The sequence below is a fragment of the Rousettus aegyptiacus genome, unplaced genomic scaffold, assembly GCF_014176215.1.
Source record: "Rousettus aegyptiacus isolate mRouAeg1 unplaced genomic scaffold, mRouAeg1.p scaffold_m13_p_6, whole genome shotgun sequence".
In the NCBI taxonomy this organism is placed as follows: domain Eukaryota; kingdom Metazoa; phylum Chordata; class Mammalia; order Chiroptera; family Pteropodidae; genus Rousettus; species Rousettus aegyptiacus.
The window spans coordinates 10,026,524-10,038,601 of record NW_023416309.1 but is presented as its reverse complement, the minus strand read 5'-3'; the positions used below and the strand labels follow the sequence as shown (position 1 = coordinate 10,038,601).

The following is a 12,078-nucleotide window of genomic DNA, read 5'->3' as shown; positions in this document are numbered from 1 at the left end:
CTGTCTGTCTGTCTATTATCTACCTATCTCTTACTGATGTCGTTGATTTGTAACTGATTGTGGTTCCCTCTTCCTTTTGGCCACAAGGAAGCTTAATGTCAAATTTATTGCTCTATAGAATAGATGGTCTGCCTTTCTGCATGCTAATCTTACTCTTTGCTTAATTTTTTTCAGCCCCTTTGTCCCTTTGGATTGGACATATTCATTCAAGCCACTTCAAATTTGGATATAATTAACTAATTAATTGGTAACAGACAGAAATTCTAATAGTCAGATGTGCAAAACAGTATAATGTGCTGCCTGTGAGGTCGTGAGTTCACTGCCATCAGTAGTGTGTAAGAAAGGCTGGATGACCATTCAGATCAAATATCCCTTCAGTTCCAAGATGTTGTATTGTAAGAGTTGGAAATAGGTACTCCTTTCACTGCTCCTACAACTATTCTTGCAAAAAGTTGCACCCTTGTTTCCATAATAAAATCCTCCTCCTCTCACAGGCCTGAGGTCCTCTGGCTACAGAGGCTAATGAGGCTCTAGGGGTTGGGATGCAGGCTGCCTGGCACTGGGGCAACAGTACAAATGATATTAAGAGCATGTGACTAGCAGGGGATTGACTGAGTAAGCAGATGTTAAGGTTTTGCTGATAATGATTCATTACTATTTGGGAAAAATCTAATAGGGATGCTTTCACTCTAAGAATTAATTAGTTTATGCTTCATCAGTCATATTAAGCAGAGTGTAAATGGCCCTTCTGAGTACAGAGCTCTCCAGTTAGGAGAATTAGCATTTCTTCCACCCAGCAAGACATGAAAACAGGGAGCTTCCTTCCATGGAAGAGTAGGCAGAGGGGAAAGGGAGGAACAAGGAGACAGAGAGGCATGCATACCTGATGTTTGCCTTCCCAGCACCCACCCCCTTCCTCTTCTGCTTATAATTTGGAGATGTTCCCTTCTGTCACTCTCAATCCATGCTAGGGTGGGACTCCCCTCCAGCTCAAGCTGGGATAGAGAGCACGTAATCAAAGCCAGGTCAATCAGTCTACTATATTACCTGAGCCATAGTGATTGGTTCAGGGATGTACATGTGTGACTCAGTCAGATTCCATGAGACTCGAGACATTTGCTGGGTATCTAGGGAAAGCCATTCTCTCACTTTCCCCAAAGGGATGTGAGGTAGAGCTGCAGCAGCTTTTTGTGACTCTAGGCTGCAAGCCACTGAGTCATTCCCAGCTCACTGTGCCACATGGAGCAGAGACCACTGTTTCCACTGAAACCTGTCCAAATTACAGATTTGCCAGCAAATATGACTATTGTTGTTTGACGCCACTACTTTTGGAACTATTTGTTATACAGCAATGGATAACTAGAACAGTTCATTTCCCACATTTTTCACTCTAGACTAATCTTTCCTCCTTACAAACATGATCATCTTGCTCCTCTGCTTAAGAAATTCTCAAAAGCCTGCAGGTTAAAGACCAAACATTTTTATGTGGTATTCAAGGCCTTTCTGGTTCTACCTTTGAGATCTCATTTCCCTACCCTTACTCTCAGGAATCCTGTCCTCTGTGACACAGAACTGCTCGTAATTCCCTAAACAATTCATGTTCTCTCAGGCCTCTGTGTCTGTGTGTGCTCTTTCCTATGTCTGGAATGCCTGTCCTCTTTCTATCAGATGACATCTCTGTAGAGGAAGTCCCTCTCCTCGATTTTTTCTTTTTTAAAATCCTATTAGTTAAATGTTAACCCTTGTATATTAATCATCATATTCTTTCTTTGTGCCATTTTTGTATATATTCTTTGTTTTACTATTTTCCAAACCTTCTTGTGGAAAATTTTGTTTTCATAATCTAATTTTAAATTTCCAACAACTCTTTCTTGTTCTGTTTTTCACTGTATCTTATACTTATTTTATGTTCTTTGTTTCATAGATGAACTATCATATTGACTTTCTCTGTTCTTCTGTGTTGTGAACTATTATAGCTTCCTTGTAGGCTTGTTTTTCTATATTTCTTAGTGTCTTGCTTTCATGTTGGTAGCTTGCCTCAAATGTTTGGTGTTCTGAGTTGTCCATTCATGTTTATAAAAGCATGGCTTGGGAACTCTGAGGACATAGGGCTTGGAGGGTGAATAAGAAGCTGTTATTACCTGGGAGAGCCTCAGTGTCATAAGGTGGAGGCTGAAACACCCCCATGAGCTGCCTTTCCAGATAGTTTCTGTCAACTGAGAATACACTCTTCTTTTTCACTGGGTGATGATGCATGCTTTGCTGTAGAGCCCACTGCATGTGGAGAGTGGTGGGAGGGGTGATGAACATTATAAAGATTTCAGATGAACTCTCTCTATTCTTTTCCTGATCTGCCATCTTGCCCTCTGTCTTCCTTGGCAACTTTGCATCTCAAGCATCTCCGGTTGGACATGGCAGAATAGCTTCCATTGGCTGTAACCTCATTCTCATGTGTTCCACATTGCCTCTTCTTCCATCCTACTCATCAATTTTCGGCCAGTTTCTGTATTCTAGAAATACATGAAATTGCTTTTCTATTGATATACCACTCCTGTTCTCTTTGTTGTATTGGGTTTGTGCCTTTTAAATTCCCTCACTGACATTTTATAGGGGTCTCATCAAGCAGAGGCAAGAGATGCCTGGCCTAAATCAAGAACTGCAAGTTCAAACTATGCCTTCCTGCTCTGGAAAAGACTTTAGAGACCACCGAGTAAATTTGAAATGGGGAAATCAAAATTAATGACTGGCTAAGGATGGATGGCCCAATAGGGAAGCGATAGAGGATAAGTATATCAGTTTAGAGCATAGACTCTAAGACAAGATGGTCTGAGTTTGAACCTGGGCTCCATCACTCACTAGGCATGGGACCTTGAGCAAGATATTTAACTTCGCAGAGTCTCTGTTTTGTCATCTATAAAATGGGGATAAAAATAATAAGTTTGAATAAGTGTAAGAATTAAATCAATTAATATATGTGAAGTGCTTAGGATAGGACCCATCAAAAAGAGTTGTCTGTTAGTGGAGAAACTTAGACTGGAACTCAGATCTCAGCCAATCGTAAGTCTTCCATCAGTCCTTTTTATGAACTTCTTCCAGGTGAAATTTCTAAACAAATGAAAATACCATCATTGCTCAGTGAAGTACGAAGTCTTCATCCTGGTAGCACAAACCCTCCCCAGTGTGAGTCTTCCACCACCCACACCTAGCCTTTCTTCCTATTGCCTCAGACTCCTCTTCTTCTTGCTCTATCTAAGCCATGACCTTTTAGGCTAGTACCCATTTGTCCTGCTTCACCATGGCCGATTGGAACAGCTCCTGGACACAGTCTCTGAGGCCCACCATTGATGAGTGTTTTATAGCAAATGGCACCCTGAAGTACCTGGAGAATTCGTCTTGTCTCTTCTGCTGCTGCCTTTGCTGAGCTTTAAATCTCTTTAACAAAAACGACTTTTCTCCTGTTTGTGTCTTGGCTGCCATCAAAATTGTGATGCCCTGGAAGGCAAGATTTGTGGCTTAGTCATCTTTGTTTCCTCCAGAAGGCTGGGGAAGTAGTTCACACTTGCTAAGCAACAGGAGCAACCTGGAGATGGATAGACCAGGTTGAGGTCTGAACTCTATCAGTTAATAGCTATGTGTTCTTGGGTAACTAAATTAACTTCTCTGGACCACCACTTCCTTATATGCAGTTTGAGACTCAAGATGCCAAGCCCTGTACAAACCTAAGGAACTGTGAGAGGATTATTTCATTGAGGATATGCTGATAATGAGACAAGTTGAGCAATGTGATGACAAGGATTCCCAGCAAGAAATATGGGTTATAAGAGTTGAAACCTCAAAGATCTATTACAGAGGACTTGGCAGAGGCTGGTTGTGATGGCCAGGGGAATTTGCCAGACAGATTCTGTACCTGTAGGCACATATGGGAGGTGATAGGCAGGTGACTGAGATGACAGGAATTTTGAGTGTAGCCGATTAGGAGGATGATGACAGATGACTAGGATGGAGAAGTTGGGAGGAAAACAAGTTTAGGAGCCAGGTGAGGCATTAAATTTGGGAAATATAAAGTCTGAGGTAAGATTCTCATACAGATGCCCCATTAGGCAGTTGAAAGTATAGAACAAGTGAATGAAAGCAAATCTTGAATGTCTTTTGTGTTGAGCTGATTGTTGGTATGCTAGGAGAGGATGAGATACCTGAGAGAATGTGAAGACAGATCAGACATCTAAGGACAGAATTTTTGGGAAGAGAGACATCTTTTGAAGTTTTAGGCTAGAAGTGTAGCCCATGGAAAGAGAAGACTGTTTTGAGATATAGCAGGAGACCAAGAGAATGCTATGTCTAGGAGTCTGGGAGGTGAGAATTTGAGGTGAATGTTGATTATTGATTGGGTATTTGATATTAAGAAATATGTGAATCTTTTTAGATGCGATAATGGTATTGTGTTTGTTTATTTGTTTTAAAGCCCTAACCTTTTACAGATACATACCAAAGGATTTACAGATGAAATGATATAGTGTTTGGTATTTGTTTAATAATAAACTGGTGGGCTGTCTAAAGGTGACACATTTTAGATTCAAAGCTATAAGTAGGTTGGAAGTAAAGCATGGAAAAGATACAGGAAAAGATACATCATGCAAACAGTAAAAAGAACTAGAGTGGCTGTACTATTATTAAAAGAACAGACTTTAAGGCAGAAACTTGTTATTAGAAACAAAGAAGAACGTTTTATAATGATAAAAGGGTCAATCCATCAGGAAGATGTAACAATTATAAACCTATATGCATCTAACAACAGAACCTCAATACATGAAGCAAAAAACTGAAGGGAGAAATAGACAATTAAACAATATATTCGAAAACTTTAATGTCTCGTTTTCAATAATGGATAGAACGATGTAGCAGATCGACAAGAAAATAGAAGGCTTGAACAACATCATAAACCAACTAGACCCAACAGATATCTATAGAACACTTCATCCAACCAAAACAAAACACATGGTCTTCTAGAGCACATATAGAACATTCTCTAGTTCAGACTATATACTAGACCATAAAAATTCTTAGTAAACTTAGCATAGAGAATATAAAAACAATAGAGAAAGTCAATGAAACTAAAATTAATTCTTGGAAAAGATCAACATAACTGACAAAACTTTAATTAGACTGACCAAAAAATAGAGAAGAATTAAGTGACTAAAATCAGGAAGGATATAAGGGAATACTATGAACAATGGTATGCCAACAAATTAGATAACCTAGATGAAATGGACAAATTCTTAGACATAAACTGCTAGAACTGACTCAAGAGAAATAGAAAATCTGAATAGATCTATAACAAAAAAAAATTTATTTCCTTCCTTCCTTTTTTAAGGCAAGGCAACCCTTGGTTGACCTCACAGATTTCAAGGACCTTGCTTACAATACCTTATTTTTTATACCTACAGCACCCGGTCTTCCTAGGTTGTCTCTCATCCAAATACTAACCAGGCCCAACTCTGCTTAGCTTCTGAGATCAGACAGGATTGGGCTTGTTTAGGGTAGCATGGCTGTAGACTAAGAGATTGAATTTCTAGTTAAAGTTCCCACAGAGAGAATACTAGGAACAAATAGCATCTCTGGTGAATTATACTAAAATATTTTTTGAAGAGAAATGGTATTTAATTATCTCTTGGTATAGTCTCATAAAGCATTCAAAGTGTTTTCACAAGTGCAGAGGGCGGGGATTGTTCTCAGCCAGCATTTACTAGTGATTCTGACACACGCAAAAAAAACCTCCAGATCACATGCTTTATACTCACTTTCAATTTCTGCACTGAAAAAGAAAAGGCAGGTGAAAACAATGACAGGTTACAGTGACTTAATCTTTACTTTTAAATTGATCTCTGCTCTTGGGGGCAGAAGAGAAAAGAAAGACTGGAAAATAACATGGAAAATAACCGGAAAATAAGCATGACAGTGAAATGGTGACCAAGACATTCTTAGTCTGACTCTATCAAGAGCTCTAGGATTCTGGAGACATGTCCTCAATGCACAAGCTTGTAAACAGTGACACAACAGTTAAGACACATTAAAAAACAAAAAACAAACAAATAAACAAAAAACCTCACAATTCCATTCTTAAAATCAAGCACAAAAACCAACAGTGAAATACAAGGTCACGCATGTGTGTGTCTACTCTAAGGGGCTTTTTGGAGTCGATTACACAGTGTGGCACATGCTCCAAAATCATGTGACATCTACGCCACACAGGACTCCAGCTTTGCAGACTGCCAGGGCCGGGTGCACCCTCCTCTCCCAGTGCGGCCTCATTCTGCAAGGCTATTGGAGGGGGAGCCTTGCGAGGAAGAGAGTGGGATACAACCTTTCCTGATAGATGGCAGGAGTCATCGGGGCAGAGTACATGTGCTTTCGAGGCTCTGCCTCTGGACTGTTCCACACTCGGCAGTGCTGGGCAGTGGGTTTGAGTTATGCTCTACACACTGTTTAAGTGCTCACTTTATTATTATGTGCAAACTGTCACCATCTAAAGCTTTCAGGATGATGTGTACAGATGCAAATACCCTGAAGAAAGAGGAGGGTCATGGGGAGTTAGGGCCCCTCCCTCTTGAGTCCAGTGTGGGATGTGGGGGCCTTACAGAAATATTTAGAGAAATGACTTGTTCTGTTGAAATTGAACTCTAGTCCCAGATTCAGTCTGTCCAAAGGCAGGAGTTTCTCAGTAGGTGATTTTTCACTTTTTTGACGAAAATATGAAAGATTGTGACCAGCGTGTGCTTGTCCAGCCAAGTCAGGCTGCTGACACAGTGAAGCTGGTATGGATCTTGGATTTTGACCCTGGACTCAGGGTCACTCTGGATCCAGACGTACACTATCATGTCCATGCCTCCCAAGGGAAAATGCTCATTGTCTGGTGAGCAGGCCAAGCAGACGATATTTGCATGGTGTCTAGAAAAATGTTCTCTGAGTAGCTGTTAGCAATGCTGAAGACCAGAACCAACTTGCTGGCACTGCACACAATGAGGAAGGTGCCTTTATGGGACTATGCCAAATCAGTCACAGGGGCCTTGGTCTCCAGGAGCTTCCAATCATCCTTCAGTGTGGTGCCCAGGATAGAGTAAGCAGACATTCCTGTCCGCACCTCCAACAGCCACCATGTCCCTGCCAGAGTGCACTGCTACCACTTCAGGCTTGTAGCTGGGGTTGAAGCACTTCTGATCCTTCAGCAGGACAAGCTACCTAATACACTCAACCACTGCCTATCCTCCAGGGCTGATAGCTATGTACTCTGGATAAACCTCCAGTTTTGCGACTCCCAGTCCACTATAGCTTTATGTCGTGAGGTTGGTGTACTGCACCGAGTCATCTATCCTACAGCTCACAAGCTGCCTGAACTAGTCCATAGTCATCCTGGATACCTGGTTTCCATGGCCCTTCCCAGAGAGGGAGTCATTCTCCTCCATATCAAAATCCCAGTAATTAATGTGTCTGTCGTGTCTCCTGGAGTAGATGTAGGACCTGCCGCCATTTTTATGCACTGTCAGCACTGAACTGATTTGATGTGACTGTTGATGATCTTCAGGGGTTTGCTGTGGTTGTGTTTTTGTCCAGGTAATTGTGTACCCAGACAGAAAGATGCTGAAAAGTTGGCCCTTCTGCCATAAGCAGCCCAGCTTCTGGTCCAGAATATTGTAACCCATCATAAACACGTTGATGACACAGTTCACCTTGACATCAAATATTTTAGAGGTTTCGTCTCCAGAAGAAGAAAGAAAATGGGTGCTATCAGAACTCCAACTAATAGCATAAATGCCTCTGTTGTGGGCCTCGCTCTTCCCAGGGTGCACATTCTCTCCCGTCTTTTCATCATAGATGTATATCTGGCCATAGGCTCTGGCCATGGCAAATCTGTTTCCTTTGAAAGAGAATTGCACACAGTTCATAGATACACTGTGGTTGCCAGTTGTAAGCTTGAACTTAAAAGGCGATCTCTCATGGAACATGGCAGTTATTGTGGCTGCCTGCCATTTCCGAATATTTAAAGAAAAGTTAATACTAATACAAATTCTTCCAAATAGCAGAAGGGAGGGAACACTTCTCAACACATTCTATGAAGTCAGATACCACATTACCAAAATACCAATATCAGAAAAAGACAACACAAGAAAACTGCAGATCAATATCCTTCATGAATATACATGCAAACATCTTCAATAAGATATTAATAAATCTAATCCAGTGACATATAAAAGGATTACACACCATGATCAAGTAGGATTTATCCTAGGAATACAAGATTAGTTTAACATCTGAAAATGAATCAATGTAATATATCATATCGATAGAATGAAAGACAAAAACCATGTGATCATCTCAGTAGACAGAAAAATCGCTCGACAAAATCCAACACTCTTTCATATTAAAATCACTCAACAAACTATGAATAGAAGATGTAGTGGGTTGAATGGTGCTCTCCGCCTCCTACCATATGTCCATATCCCAGAATTTATGAATGTGATCTTATTTGGAAAAAGTATCTTTGCAGATGTAATTAAGACATGAGATCATCCTAGATTACCTAAGTGGGCTCTATATCCAATGACACATACCCTTCTAAGAGACAGAAAAGACATAGAGACACAGGGGAAAAGGCCATGTGAGGATAGAGGCAGAAATTGAAGTGATGTGTCCACAAGGCAAGGAATTCCTGGAGTTATCAAAAGCTGAAAGAGGCAACAACGGATTCTCCTCTAGAGCCTTTGGAGCAAACATGGCCCTGTGACACTTTTATTTGACTTCTGGGCTCCAGACCTGTGAGAGAATGCAATTCTGTTGTTTAAAGCCACCAAGTTTATTGCAATTTGTTAGGGCAACTATATACAGAAAGGAACTCTCTCAACCTAATAAAATGCATTCATGAAAAACCCACAGCTAACATTATATGTAATGATGAAAGACTGAATGCTTTTCCTGTAAGATCAGGAGCAAGACAAAGATATCTGCTTTCATTATCTGTAGTCTAGCTAGGACAGTTAGGTAAGGAAAAGAAATAAAGGGAAATGCAATTTGTAAAAGAGAAAGTAAAACCATCGATTTACAGATCACATGATTTCATATGTAGAAAATTTTAAAGACTTAAACTCTTGGAATTAATAAACTGGTTTAGCAAGATTACAGGATGCATGCTCAGAAATCAATAGAATTTTTTTTATATACTTGCAATGAACAATTAGAAAATGAAATTAAGAAAACAATTCCATTTATAATAGCATCAAAATGAACAAAATATTTAAAAATAAATTTAACCAAAGAAATGTAAGGCTTGCAACTAAAAGTACAAAATATTGTTTAAAGAAATTAAGAAGATCCAAATAAAAAGACAGATATCCTATGTTCATTGATTAGAAGACTTAAAATTATAAAGATGGCAATATTTCCCAAATTTATATGGAAATGCAAGGAACCTAGAATAGCCAAAAAAGTCTTATAAAAGAACAAAGTGGAGGGGTCACATTTCTTAATTTCAAAATGTACTACGAACTTACAGTAATCAAGATTGTGTGGTACTAGCATAAGAACAGACATATATCAATGGAATAGACTTGAGACTTCAGAAATAAACCCACACATTTACAGTCCATTGATTTTTGAGAAAGGTGCTAAGACAATTCAATGGGAAAAAGCAAAGTCTTTTTAACAAATGGTTTTGGGACAACTGGATAGCCACATGTAAAAGAATGAAGTTGAACCACTACCCGAGACCATTAACAAAAAGAAATTATTTTTTAAGAGACAAAACTTGATTTAATAGAAATTTTGTTTATAGTTCTTATATTCTCAGTATGAGCTGAGCTAGAACCCACTTCCCCACCCAGAAGTGGCCTAGTCCTGGAGGCAGAGGAGAAAGGGAGGGGGTAAGGGTTGGTGTGGGGGGGGGCAGTCAGAACTTGGGCTCTAGGAGCCCCATTCTTCTTCAGTGCTGAGGATGCTGGGGGAACCATCTTCTCCTCCTTTGGGATCCAGCAAGGATCCAGCAAGGATCCCAAAGGAGGAGAGGGTAGATGGAATCTCCAGCCTGGGGCTGCTCTTCTATATTCCCCATTCCCCCAGATTAGAGGGGAGCTAAGGGACCTGGGGAGAGAAGAGGATATAAAAAGACAAAGATGTCAATAAAGATAAGGGCCAGGGGTGAGGGCTGAAGGAGAATCGGTTAAAACACCAGTTCCAAAAAAAAAAAAAAAAAAAAAAAAAGAGGGTGGCATAAAACCAAAACCCACTTCAAATTTGACTCCACCTGGAAAAAAAGGAAAGTTCTTCAGTTTCATAGAGATGGTATTTAGCTCGGACAGTTCTTTGGCAGGAGAGCTTGGGCCTCAGGCCAACCCTGGAAGGAGTGGTGTGGCCTCTATAGCTCATCCTTGGCCTGGACAACAATAGCATCTTCTTCCTCCTTCTTCAGCCTCTGCTCCTCATCCTGTTTTTCTTTCATTTGCTTTTTCACCGTTTTTGTGGCCCCCTGTGTCTTGTTGCCGAACTCCTTGGCATAAGCCTTGTTATTGGTCATGAGGAAGTTGTTGAAGATGGTGCTGCATTTGGTCTGCTAGAGATCTAGGCCCAATGTGGTGGGGTGGTTATAGGCATTGATATTGCTATTTGGGAAGCACTCAGGATTGTCCAAGTGCCCTTGTAATCTGGGTTGCTGATCTGCCAGGGCCTCCATTCGCCCTTGTATTCAGGTTCTTGGATCACTGGTGGTTCCCACTCTTCATCCATCCCTTCATCCCAGTCCTCGGGCTTCTTAGCATCAACGTGAGGGATGTGCTTGGGCTTATTCTCATCCTTAGGGTTGAAGTCTGTGGTGTCATCAATGTTGGCCTGCTTGTCCCAGTCTTTGGGCTTTGAAACATCAGGAACATTTATCTTCTTGGGTGGCAGAAAGTCCCAATCATCCTCCAGGGAGCCTGATTCCACCTAACTGCTGTCAATCTTCACCTCATAGGTGTTATCAGGCCACACAATGAGTGTGTCAGGTGTATGAATTCATCATCCTTACAATGGATATCCTTATTGATCAGCACATTCTTGCACTTGTAGTTGAAGATGACATGACCCTTCTTGGTTCTGGGGCCATAGATGTCAGGGCCAGACATGATGCTGTATTCAGTGTCTCCTTTCATATCTGTCTGGTCCAAAACATCTGGAAATAGCTTTACTTGACCATTCCCATGGTTGATGTTCTACTTGTGTTTCTTGGTCAGCTGCACCACCAATGTCTGGTCCTTGTTGCTGAAGTGCTCGAATCTGGCCGACAGGGCATAGAAAGTGGGCATCCTGGCTTGTCTGCAGCCCTTTATCTTTGTCCAAGTCACTGTAGAACTTGCTGGCACTGAAAACATATTTTCCAAAATTCGACTTGTGTTTGAATTCAATCCAGCAGTTGATCAGCCCCTCTCTGTCCAGAAACTGTTTCTTGAAGTAGAAGATGGGTTCCTTGACAGCCAGGCTGAGAAGGCTGAGCAGCAGTAGCTCAGGTAACAGCATGATGGGCTGAGGGGACAGTGGCCTTTAAGTGGATCTTCCAAAAGAAACTCTGCAACAGGGACCTCGTTTATAAAAATTAAGAGCTAAAACTATAAAACTCTTAGAAGAAAACAGAATTCAATATTCTGACCATAGGTTAGGCAATGGTTACTTAGATATGATACCAAAGCATAAAAAACAAAAGAAAAGACCTCCTATATATTGTTCTTAATCAAAATTAAAAATTTTCTGCTTCTGAAGACATTGCTAAGTAAATGAAAAGACAACGGAATAGGAGAAAATATTTATAGATCATATGTCTGAGATAGGACTTGTATCCAGAATATGGAAAGAACTCTTATAACTCAAAAATAAAATGATAAATAACCCAGTTAAAAATGGGCCAAGGATATGAATAGATATTTTCCAAAGAAGTTATACAAATGTCCAATAAGCATATGAAAAGATGTTCAACATCATTCATCCTTAGGGAAATGCAAATCAAAAACACAAAATATACTTTACATAGGATGATTGTAAAAAAAGAGATAGTAACAAGTG

At 40.4% G+C, this 12,078-nt stretch overlaps 2 pseudogenes; both read right to left on the bottom strand.

The window, feature by feature from the left end:
- Nucleotides 1-6,689: 6,689 nt before the first annotated feature.
- On the bottom strand, nucleotides 6,690-8,000 carry LOC107518062 (annotated as a pseudogene).
- A 2,402-nt stretch (nucleotides 8,001-10,402) lies between these two features.
- LOC107518063 lies at nucleotides 10,403-11,538 on the bottom strand (annotated as a pseudogene).
- Nucleotides 11,539-12,078: the final 540 nt, after the last annotated feature.